Source organism: Salvelinus fontinalis, chromosome 21 (genome assembly GCF_029448725.1).
Source record: "Salvelinus fontinalis isolate EN_2023a chromosome 21, ASM2944872v1, whole genome shotgun sequence".
In the NCBI taxonomy this organism is placed as follows: Eukaryota; Metazoa; Chordata; class Actinopteri; order Salmoniformes; family Salmonidae; genus Salvelinus; species Salvelinus fontinalis.
The window spans coordinates 51,529,183-51,541,881 of NC_074685.1; positions in this window are offsets into that span (position 1 = coordinate 51,529,183).

The following is a 12,699-nucleotide window of genomic DNA, read 5'->3' on the forward strand; positions in this document are numbered from 1 at the left end:
GAGACGTGGAGGAGGCCGTAGGAGGGCAACAACCCAGCAGCAGGACCGCTACCTCCGCCTTTGTGCAAGGAGGAGCACTGCCAGAGCCCTGCAAAATGACCTCCAGCAGGCCACAAATGTGCATGTGTCTGCTCAAACGGTCAGAAACAGACTCCATGAGGGTGGTATGAGGGCCCGACGTCCACAGGTGGGGGTTGTGCTTACAGCCCAACATCGTGCAGGACGTTTGGCATTTGCCAGAGAACACCAAGATTGGCAAATTCACCACTGGCGCCCTGTGCTCTTCACAGATGAAAGCAGGTTCACACGCACATGTGAGAGACGTGACAGAGTCTGGAGACGCCGTGGAGAACATTCTGCTGCCTGCAACATCCTCCAGCATGACCGGTTTGGCGGTGGGTCAGTCATGGTGTGGGGTGGCATTTCTTTGGGGGGCCGCACAGCCCTCCATGTGCTCGCCAGAGGTAGCCTGACTGCCATTAGGTACCGAGATGAGATCCTCAGACCCCTTGTGAGACCACATGCTGGTGCGGTTGGCCCTGGGTTCTTTCTAATGCAAGACAATGCTAGACCTCATGTGGCTGGAGTGTGTCAGCAGTTCCTGCAAGAGGAAGGCATTGATGCTATGGACTGGCCCGCCCGTTCCCCAGATCTGAATCCAATTGAGCACATCTGGGACAACATGTCTCGCTCCATCCGCCAACGCCACGTTGCACCACAGACTGTCCAGGAGTTGGCGGATGCTTTAGCCCAGGTCTGGGAGGAGATCCCTCAGGAGACCATCCGCCACCTCATCAGGAGCATGCCCAGGCGTTGTAGGGAGGCCACACACACTACTGAGCCTAATTTTGACTTGTTTTAAGGACATTACATCAAAGTTGGATCAGCCTGTAGTGTGGTTTTCCACTTTAATTTTGAGTGTGACTCCAAATCCAGACCTCCATTGGTTGATAAATTTGATTTCCATTGATAATTTTTGTGTGATTTTGTAGTCAGCACATTCAACTATGTAAAGAAAAAAGTATTTAATAAGAATGTTTCATTCATTCAGATCTAGGATGTGTTATTTTAGTGTTCCCTTTATTTTTTTGAGCAGTGTATAAGAGCACAGGGCGAAACCCAGATGCAGACACGAGAGGCAGATGGTTAGAGTCTCTGATATTAATTTGAATCCAAGGGGCCTGCAAGAGAATGGTCGTGGACAGGCAAAAGATCATAACAAGGTCAGAGTCCAGGAGGTACAGAGTGGCAGGCAGGCTCGAGGTCAGGACAGGCAGTCTGGTCAGGCAGGCGGGTTCAGAGTCATGGCAGGCAAGGGTCAAAACTGGGAGGACTAGCAAAAGAGAGATCAGATAAAGCAGGTGCACGGAAAAACATGCTGGTTGACTTGACAAGACGAACTGGCAACAAACAGGGAACACCGGAATAAATACCCAGGGACTAACTGGGAAAACGGGTGACACCTGGAGGTGGGTGGAGACAATCACTAAGACAGGTGAAACAGATCAGGGCATTACACGTAACTGCTGAAAATTTGATTTTAAAGAACTGATTCTAGCTCTGAAAGATTCCAATTATTTCAGGCCCAGTACCATCGCTGGGCCGCAGCTGTGAAAAATTCAGCTGGCCACCAGCATTACACTCTTGGCTAAAAGACTTCTGTAGCTCTGTTGGCGTAACTTTTATAGATACGTTATAGATTAAACCTTTTGGAAACAGAAGATGCTCTACAAGAATCTCGGAGTCCATCCAAATCATCTTTGCTCTTGGACCCTATCCGCGTATTTCAAGGCTGTGTTGAGACTGATTTATCAGTGACCCAAGCACTGCTCAGATAATCCCAGCCATTTTGTCGCTGAGTTGTCGTAATACTGCTGCAAATGTACATTGTCCCAGGGCAATGGCAGTCATAATGTAAGTAAGATAATTTGTCCCTATAACTCTTTTGAATGCCTCTGTCAATCCTACAGCTATTGTATGCAGTAACCATGCATCTATGAACCTGAATTATTCAGTTAGCACTGAGGAGGTTTGCCCTATTAGAAAGTCCACTGCGTGCAGCTCACCTTGCAGCTCAAACATAAATATCACTGTCATGTCTACCTCTAATAAGCCTCCCAGTAAAGCAATAAAAACAATCAAACTGCTAAAAAAGTCCACATTAACACACACTAAGAAATAAGGTAGATATTATTACATAGATATTTTTGTGCCTGTTTCCTCCAGTTTCCTCCTCACAAGGTCCTTTGCTGTTGTTTTGGAATTGATTTGCACTTTTCACATCAAAGTACGTTCTTCTCTAGGAGACAGAACGTGTCTCCTTCCTGAGCTGTATGGCGGCTGCGTGGTCCCATGGTGTTTATACTTGCGTACTATTGTTTGTACAGATGAACGTGGTACATTCAGGCATTTGGAATTTGCTCCCAAGGATGAACCAGACTTGTGGAGATCTACAAAAAAAATTATTAGCTGACTTGGCTGATTTCTTTTGATTTTCCCATGATGTCAAGCAAAGAGTTTGAAGGTAAGCCTTGAAATACATCCACAGGTACACCTCCAATTGACTCAAATTATGTCAATTAGCCTATCAGAAGCTTCCATGACATCATTTTCTGGAATTTTCCAAGCTGTTTAAAGGCATAGTCAACTTAGTGTATGTAAACTTCTGACCCACTGGAATTGTGATACAGTGAAATGATCTGTCTGTAAACAATTGTTGGAAAAATGACTTGTGTCATGCACAAAGTAGATGTCCTAACCAACTTGCCAAAACTATAGTTTGTTAACAAGAAATTTGTGGAGTGGTTGAAAAACATCCTAAGTGAATGTAAACTTCCGACTTCAACTGTATGTGAATGTCAATTACATTTTTTCTGTGTTTAAACTTTCGTGGTTTTGGTGGAGCCTCATACTTTCCTTCTCAATTGATAAGACCATCTCGTCCTCAAAAGTTTTGTAAATGTATGTACTGTTGTATATGCTGTTTTGAGTACAGCAGTTCATTTATATTGACCTGTGTAGTCTCACCTCAATTACTGTATTGTATTCTTTTAGCCTATACTAACTAGTGTATCCATTAATTGTTTCATTTTCCAACTTATTTAGTCTAGCAAATAAAACCTTAAATTAATTGTTTGTGGTTTTGCGTTCATTTACAAGCAATTGGGCTCTTGAAGTTTCTGAGCTCAATGACCATTCAGGATGAGAATATGGTAAACTGACTGTTGATTAAGACTTTTGTTGATGTAGGATTGGTATAATGGTTAGAGGGGAATTTCACCCTGGGGGAATCTGGGTAAGTCCGTGAGATGTGTTTCACACATAATTGCCCAGGAGGAAGGCAGGTCTAGGCACTGAATGATACGCAATATGACGTCTCCCGGTGTATTTGTGATCTGAAAATAAATGTAGCCCTGCTTTGTGGCATTTTGCGAAGACTTTATGTGATACTGACCACACTATAGCTTTTTGTGCGTGTCGATATGGTTGTCCTTGTTCGATAGGAACATTACTTAAAGATGTATAATGGCTCTATCAGTGGATTCATTGCTAAATTGAAAATATTGATGTAATAAATGTATCACTAGCCACTTTAAACAATGCCACTTCATATAATGTTTACATACCCTACATTACTCATCTCATATGTATATGCTGTACTCTATACCATCTACTGCATCTTGCCATCTTGATGTAATGTATCACTAGCCACTTTAAACAATGCCACTTGTATATGTTTACATACCCTACATTACTCATCTCATATGTATATACTGTACTCAATACCATCCACTGCATCTTGACTATGCCGTTCTATACCATCACTTAGTCATATATTTTTTTATGTACATATTCTTATTAATTCCTTTACACTTGTGTGTATAAGGTAATTGTTGTGAAATTGTTATGTTAGATTACTCGTTGGATCATACTCCATTGTCGGAACTAGAAGCACAAGCATTTCGCTTCACTCGCATCTGCTAACCATGTGTATGTGACAAATAAAATTTGATTTGATAAATATACAAGCTGACACATTTTTCCCAGTTTGAAAGACTACAATGCATGTGGGGCAGTGCTTCAGGATCTGGCCCCATCCCTTCCTCAAGGCAGGATTTTTTGAAAGGGAGGTGGACACTAACAACGCAATCCTTTGGAAAAAAACTGAAATAACTGACCAGATTGCAATAGCTCGTGAATGCTCTTATCAACACAAATTCGATGATGGAATATTTTTTATAGCTACAGTACATGGTGACATTCATCCATACATGTTTCAACCAGACTATAGCGAAGAGGATTCGAAACAACGTGTTGGATTAAGCTAGAAGCTCAGCTACAGCCAATGCCAGCACCAAGAGGGCAGATGAAAAATACGGTGGCTAGCTAAGTAAGTCATTTTTCCTGCAATACATCTAGCAAGCTAACTATCTTTACTTTATCTACTGAATCACATATTGTGTATTGCTGGCTGACATAATACTGTGTTAGAGTGTGCTAAATTAGCTGTCTAGTCTAGCTAAGTTAGCTGAACAACTACAGTTAGCCATATCTATGGCTAAAAATAGAAGAAGTTTTACAATCGGATATCTATTGTATTTTGATTCTAAAATCTCTTCTCTTTTTAGTCGTAGATATGGCTACTAAATAGCAAGCTATAATGTTACAACCAGCCACCAAAAGCTAGGTTTACCAGAAAATGTTAGCACATGACTTGAGTTGGCTAACTTGTCAATATTTTTTTTTATTTAACCTTTATTTAACCAGGTAGGCTAGTTGAGAACAAGTTCTCATTTGCAACTGCGACCTGGCCAAGATAAAGCATAGCAGTGTGAACAGACAACAACACAAAGTTACACATGGAGTAAACAATAAACATGCGCCAGGCCTCGCGTTTACTGCCGACCCAGACGGAATCCCTAGCCGCGCCCTCAGATCATGCTCAGACCAGCTGGCTGGAGTGTTTACGGACATATTCAATCTCTCCCTATCCCAGTCTGTTGTCCCCAAATGATTCAAGACGTCCACCATTGTTCCTGTACCCAAGAAAGCAAAGGTAACTGAACTAAATGACTATGGCCCCGTAGCACTCACTTCTGTCATAACATGGCGCTGACAGAGATGGTTGCCTCGCTTCGCATTCTTAGGAAACTATGCTGTATTTTGTTTTATTATGTATTATTTCTTACACTGTTACCCCAGGAAATCTTAAGTCTTATTACATACAGCCGGAAAGAACTATTGGATATAAGAGCAACGTCAACTTACTAACATTACGACCAGAAATACGACTTTCCCGAAGCGGATCCTCTGTTTGGACCACCACCCAAGACAATGGATCCGATCCCAGTAGGCGACCCAAAACAATGGTGCCGCAGAAAGTGCAGGCGGAGCGGTCTTCTGGTCAAGCTCCATAGACAGGCACATCGCTCACCGCTCCCGAGTGTACTATTCACCAATATCCAGTCTTTTGACAACAAGGTAGACGAAATACGAGCAAGGGTTGCCTTCCAGAGAGACATCAGAGATTGTAACATTCTCTGTTTCACGGAAACATGACTCACTTGGGATACGTTATCAGAGTCGGTACAGCCACCCGGTTTCTTCACGCATTGCGCCGACAGAAACATACATCTCTCTGGTAAGAAGAAGGTTGGGGGTGTATGCCTTGTGATGAACGTGTCGTGGTGTGATCATAACAACATACAGGCACTCAAGTCCTTTTGTTCACCTGACCTAGAATTCCTTACAATCAAATGCCGACCGCATTTTCTACCAAGAGAATTCTCTTCGATTATAATCACAGCCGTGTATATCCCCCCCAAGCAGACACCTCGACGGCTCTGAAAGCACTTCATTGGACTCTATGTAAAGTGAAATCCACATATAATGAGAATGCATTTATTGTAGCTGGGGATTTTAACAAATCTAATCTGAAAACAAGGCTCCCTAAATTTTATCAGCATATCGATTGCTACTCTAATTTCCGCGACGCATACAAAGCCCCCCCCCCCCCCCCCCACACTCCTTTCGGCAAATCTTACCACAATTCCATTTTGTTGCTCCCAGTCTATAGACAGCAACTAAAACAGGAAACGCTCGTGCTCTCAGGTCTGTTCAACACTGGTCCGACAATTGGATTCTGCGCTTCAAGATTGCTTGGATCACGTGGACTGGGATATGCACTGGATAGCCTCAGACAACAACATTGATGTATACACTGATTCGGTGAGCGAGTTTATTAGCAAGTGCATCGGGGACATTGTACCCACGGTGACTATTAAAACCTTCCCCAACCAGAAACCATGGATTGATGTCAGCATTAGCGCAAAACGGAAAGCGCGAACCACTGCTTTTAATCATGGCAAGGCGATCGGAAACATGACCGTATACAAACAGTGTAGCTATTCCCTCCGCAAGGCAATCAAACAAGCTAAGCGTCAGTATAGAGACAAAGTAGAGTCGCAATTCAACGGCTCAGACACGAGACGTATGTGGCAGGGTCTACAGTCAATCACGGATTACAAAAAGAATTCCAGCCCCGTCGTGGACACCGTCTTGCTCCCAGACAAACTAAACAACTTCTTTGTGCGCTTTGAGGACAATACAGTGCCACTGACACGGCCCGCTACCAAACCTGTGGGCTCTCCTTCACCGCAGCCAACATGAGTAAAACATTTAAACGTGTTAACCCTTGCAAGGCTGCCGACCCAGACAGCATCCCTAGCCACGTCCTCAGAGCATGCGCAGACCAGCTGGCTGGTGTGTTTATGGACATATTCAATAAATCCCTATCCCAGTCTGCTGTTCCCACATGCTTCAAGAGGGCCACCATTGTTCCTGTTCCCAAGAAAGCTAAGGTAACTGAGCAAAATGACTATCGCCCCGTAGCACTCACTTCTGTCATCATGAAGTGCTTTGAGAGACTAATCAAGGATCATTATCACCTCCACCCTACCTGACACCCTAGGCGCACTCCAATTTGCTTACCGCCCCAATAGGTCCACAGACAATGAAATCGCAATCACACTGCACACTGCCCTAATCTATCTGGAGAAGAGGAATACCTATATAAGAATGCTGTTCATCGATGTTGTACAGCTTAGCATTTAACACCATAGTACCCTCCAAACTCGTCATTAAGCTCGAGACCCTGGGTCTCGACCCCGCCCTGTGCAACTGGTTCCTGGCGAGGGTAGGAAACAACATCTCCACACCGCTGATCCTCAACACTGGGGCCCCACAATGGTGCGTTCTCAGCCCTCTCATGTACTCCCGGTTCACCCATGACTGCTTGGCCATGCACGCCTCCAACTCAATCATCAAGTTTGCAGACGACACTACAGTGGTAGGCTTGATTACCAACAACGACGAGACGGCCTACAGGGAGGAGGTGAGGGCCCTCGGAGTGTGGTGTCAGGAAAATAACCTCTACCGCTTCTCTCTCCCGGATCCGGGATCCTCCTCATCAAAAAAGCTGACTAGCATAGCCTAGCGTAACGGGACAGGGATATCATATAATTTCATGAAATCACAAGTCCAATACAGCAAATGAAAGATAAACATCTTGTGAATCCAGCCATCATTTCCGATTTTTAAAATGTTTTACAGCGAAAACACAATATGTATTTCTATTAGCTAACCACAATAGCCAAACATACAACGGCATGTTTTCACCATGTTTCCACCGCATAGGTAGCTTTCACAAAACCCACAAATAGAGATAAAATTAATCACTAACCTTGAACAACTTCATCAGATGACAGTCTTATAACATCATGTTATACAATACATTTATGTTTTGTTCGAAAATGTGCATATTCATAGCTACAAATCCTGGTTTTACATTGCAGCCAACATCACAAATAGCCCCAAAGCAGCCAGAATAATTACAGAGAGCAACGTGAAATACATAAATACTCATCATAAAACATTTATGGAAAATACATGGTGTACAGCAAATGAAAGATAAACATCTTGTGAATCCAGCCAATATTTCCGATTTTTTTAAAGTGTTTTACAGCGAAAACACAATATAGAATTATATTAGCTTACCACAATAGCCAAACACACAAAGGCATTTATTCACCGCCAACATAGCTTTCGCAAAAACCAGCAATAGATATAAAATTAATCACTAACCTTTGGACAACTTCATCAGATGACAGTCTTATAACATCATGTTATACAATACATTTATGTTTTGTTCCAAAATGTGCATATTGAGAGCTGCAAATCGTGGTTATACATTGTGAATACGTAGCAACAATTCACCAGAATGTCCGGAGATATTTTGGACACTCACCTAATCTAACCAAAGAACTCATCATAAACTTTACATAAAAATACTTGTTGTATGGCAAATGAAAGATACACTGGTTCCTAATGCAACCGTTGTGTTAGATTTTTAAAAATAACTTTACCACAACATACACTATGCATTATTGTGAGACAGCGCTCAAATATTCTCCGCCGTGTTGGAGTCAACATATTACACAGAAATATGAAATAACATCATAAATTTTGTCTTACTTTTGCTGATCTTCCATCAGAATGTTGTGCAAGGAGTCCTGGGTCCAGAATAAATCGTTGTTTGGTTTTAGAATGTCCATTTCTTCTGTCGAATTAGCAACTTTGGCTAGCATTGTGGAGCGCACGTGTCCATCATCTCTTGACGCATGGAACGAAAAATTCCAAAATTCCCAATAAACTTCGAATAAACTGGTCAAACTCGGTTGAAAATCCTACTTTATGATGTTCTTCTCATATGTATCCAATAAAATGAGAGCCGGAGCAATTCGTAGTGTATACCGAATGCTTTTCAGAAGACAATGTGAGGTTCCCCGGCGCGCAGATGAAAACTGACAAAAGGGCAGACCTGTCACTCCAAAAGCTCTTATTCGGCCTCACATCAAGCTAGACACCCCATTCAACCTTCTACTGCCTGTTGACATCTAGTGGAAGGCGTATGAAGTGCATACAGATCGATAAATAAAAGCCAGTTGAATAGGCAGGCCCTGACACAAAGCTACATTTTCAGAATTCCCCCTATTCACAAAAAGATAACCTCACACTCAACGTCAACAAAACAAAGGAGATGATTGGGGACTTCAGGAAACAGCAGAGGGAGCACCCCCCTATCCACATTGACGGGACAGTAGTGGAGAATGTGGAAAGTTTTAAGTTCCTCGGCGTACACATCACGGACAAACTGAAATGGTCCACCCACACAGACAGCGTGGTGAAGCGCAACAGCGCCTCTTCAACCTCAGGAGGCTGAAAAAATTTGGCTTGTCACCGAAAACCCTCACAAACCTTTACAGAGGCATAATCAAGATCATCCTGTCGGTCTGTATCACCGCCTGGTACAGCAACTGCTCCGTCTAGAAGAAAAAGAAACGCACACCTATTTAGGCGAGGTGCTGGCTAGCGGTGTAGAAAACTTAAAAATAAAGGAGAGCCGCACACTCTAGGAGCTCAGATGCAAAAATATTTAATTTACCAACGTTTCGACAGGCAAGCTGTCTTCATCAGGGCACAATCACAGACACTGCGGGATGACTCGTTTATATAGTGTCAAGACACACAGGTGTCTGTAATCATGGCCAAGAGTGGCCTAATATCATTGGTTCATTTCTCAAATATTAAAATGGTATAGAAAGAGCAGCATACAATAAATACAAATGGATAGCATATGATCATAGACTCACTTAAGACCACACAAGCCTACAAACAACCACAATGGCAAAGTCACAACAATCACAACAATCACAATAATGGCTTCAGATCAAAGTCCACGTTGAGACCGAAGGGAGCAAGGGTCTTTAAGTTAAAGATCCAAGCAGCCTCTCATTTTAACAATAAATTATCAAGGTCACCCCCTCTCCTAGGGAGGGTGACATGTTCGATGCCAATATAACGCAAAGACAAAATCGAGTGGCCTGCCTCCAAAAAGGATCAAACGCGCCAAATGAATTCTCCTGACATTTTCTGGGCAGCTTTGCTACTTTTCTCATTGTATAACCACGATTTGTGCCGCTAAATATGCACATTTTCGAACAAACTCTATATGCATTGTGTAATATGATGTTATAGGACTGTCATCTGAAGAATTCTGAGAAGGTTAGTGAAAACATTAATATATTTTGGTGGTTTATACGTTATCGCTATTTTTGCCTTGAATCAATGCTGTTGTGATGTTTGCTATTGTGGTAAGCTAATATAACGCTATATTGTGTTTTTCGCTGTAAAAATATTGGCTGGATTCACAAGATCTGTGTCTTTCATCTGCTGTACGCTGTGTATTTTTAAGAAATGTTTTATGATGAGTAATTAGCTAATACACGATGGTCTCTGTAGTTATTCTAGTCGCTTTGGTGAGAGTTGTGATGGTGGCTGCAATGGTAAACTATGATTTATACCTGAAATATGCACATTTTTCTAACAAAACATATGCTATGCAATAAATATGTTATCAGACTGTCATCTGATGAAGTTGTTTCTTGGTTAGTGGCTATTTATATCTTTATTTGGTCGAATTTGTGATAGCTACTGATGGAGTAAAAAACTGGTGGAGTAAAAAAAGTGGTGTCTTTTGCTAACGTGGTTAGCTAATAGATTTACATATTGTGTCTTCCCTGTAAAACACTTTAAAAATCAGAAATGATGGCTGGATTCACAAGATGTGTATCTTTCATTTGGTGTCTTGGACTTGTGATTTCATGAACATTTTATTATATGATATCCCTGTGGCTTTAGGCTAGGCTATGCTAGTCAGCTTTTTTGATGGGGGGGATCCCGGATCCGGGTTTGGGAGGTGTTAGAGGTTAATGAAGACGAAAACGAAACAAACACTATACAAACTAATCAAAACAACAAACAGCCGAACATGAAGCTATACAAACAATAAGTGCAGACACTGGCAACTTACACATAGACAATCACCCACACCCTACCTAATCACTATGGCTGCCTAAATACTGCTCCCAATCAGAGACAACGATGGACAGCTGTCTCTAATTGAGAACCAATCTAGGCAACCATAGACTTACATAAACACCTACAATGAACACAACCCCATGAACTCTACAAACACCCCCTAGACAATACAAACACCCTAGACGAGACAAAAACACACAAACATCCCCCATGTCACACCCTGATCTAACTAAAATAATAAAGAAAACAAAGATAACTAAGGCCAGGGCGTGACAGTACCCCCCCCCCCCCCCCCCCCCCAAAGGTGCGGACTCCGGCCGCAAAACCTGACACAGAAGGGGAGGGTCCGGGTGGGCCTTCCTACGGCGGTGGCTCGGGTGCGGGACGTGGACCCCACTCCACCATAGTCAATACCCGCTTAGGTGGCCTCCCAGGAACGAGGACCCTTGCAGCGAGTCCCGGACTGAAGACCATCGTAGAGGGCGCCACTGGACGGAGGGGCAGCTCCGGACTGAGGGGCAACTCTGGACTGAGGGGCAACTCTGGACTGAGGGGCAACTCTGGACTGAGGGGCAACTCTGGACTGAGGGGCAGCTCCGGACTGGAGGGCAGCTCCGGACTGGAGGGCAGCTCCGGACTGGAGGGCAGCTCCGGACTGGAGGGCAGCTCATGACTGGAGGGCAGCTCATGACTGGAGGGCAGCTCATGACTGGAGGGCAGCTCATGACTGGAGGGCAGCTCATGACTGGCGGGCGGCTCTGGCGGCTCCTGACTGGCGGGCGGCTCTGGCGGCTCCTGACTGGCGGGCGGCTCTGGCGGCTCCTGACTGGCCGGCGGCTCTGGCGGCTCCTGACTGGCCGGCGGCTCTGGCGGCTCCTGACTGGCCGGCGGCTCTGGCGGCTCCTGACTGGCCGGCGGCTCTGGCGGCTCCTGACTGGCGGGCGGCTCTGGCGGCTCCTGACTGGCGGGCGGCTCTGGCGGCTCCTGACTGGCGGGCGGCTCTGGCGGCTCCTGACTGGCGCGCGGCTCTGGCGGCTCCCGACTGACGGGCGGCTCTGGCGGCTCCCGACTGGCGGGCGGCTCTGGCGGCTCCCGACTGGCGGGCGGCTCTGGCGGCTCCCGACTGGCGGGTGGCTCTTGCGGCTCCCGACTGGCGGGCGGCTCTGGCGGCTCCTCTGGCGGCTCCTGACTGGTGGGCGGCTCTGGCGGCTCCTGCCTGGCGGGCGGCTCTGGCGGCTCCTGACTGGCGGTCGGCTCTTGCGGCTCCTGACTGATGGGCGGCTCTGGCGGCTCCTGACTGACGGGCGGCTCTAGCGGCTCCTGACTGACGGGCGGCTCTAGCGGCTCCTGACTGACGGGCGGCTCTAGCGGCTCCTGACTGACGGGCGGCTCTAGCGGCTCCTGACTGGCGGGCGGCTCTAGCGGCTCCTGACTGACGGGCGGCTCTAGCGGCTCCTGACTGACGGCTCTAGCGGCTCCTGACTGACGGGCGGCTCTGACTGCTCGGGACAGACGGACGGTTCAGATGGCGCTGGGCAGGCGGGCAGCTCAAACGGCGCTGGGCAGGCGGGCAGCTCAAACGGCGCTGGGCAGATGGACAGTGCAGACGGCGCTGGGCAGACGGCAGACTCTGGTCGGCTGAGGCGCATAGTAGGCCTGGTGCGTGGTGCCGGAACTGGTGGTACCAGGCTAAGGACATGCACCTCAAGGCTAGTGCGGGGATCAGCAACAGGGCGCACAGGGCTCTGGAGACGCACAGGA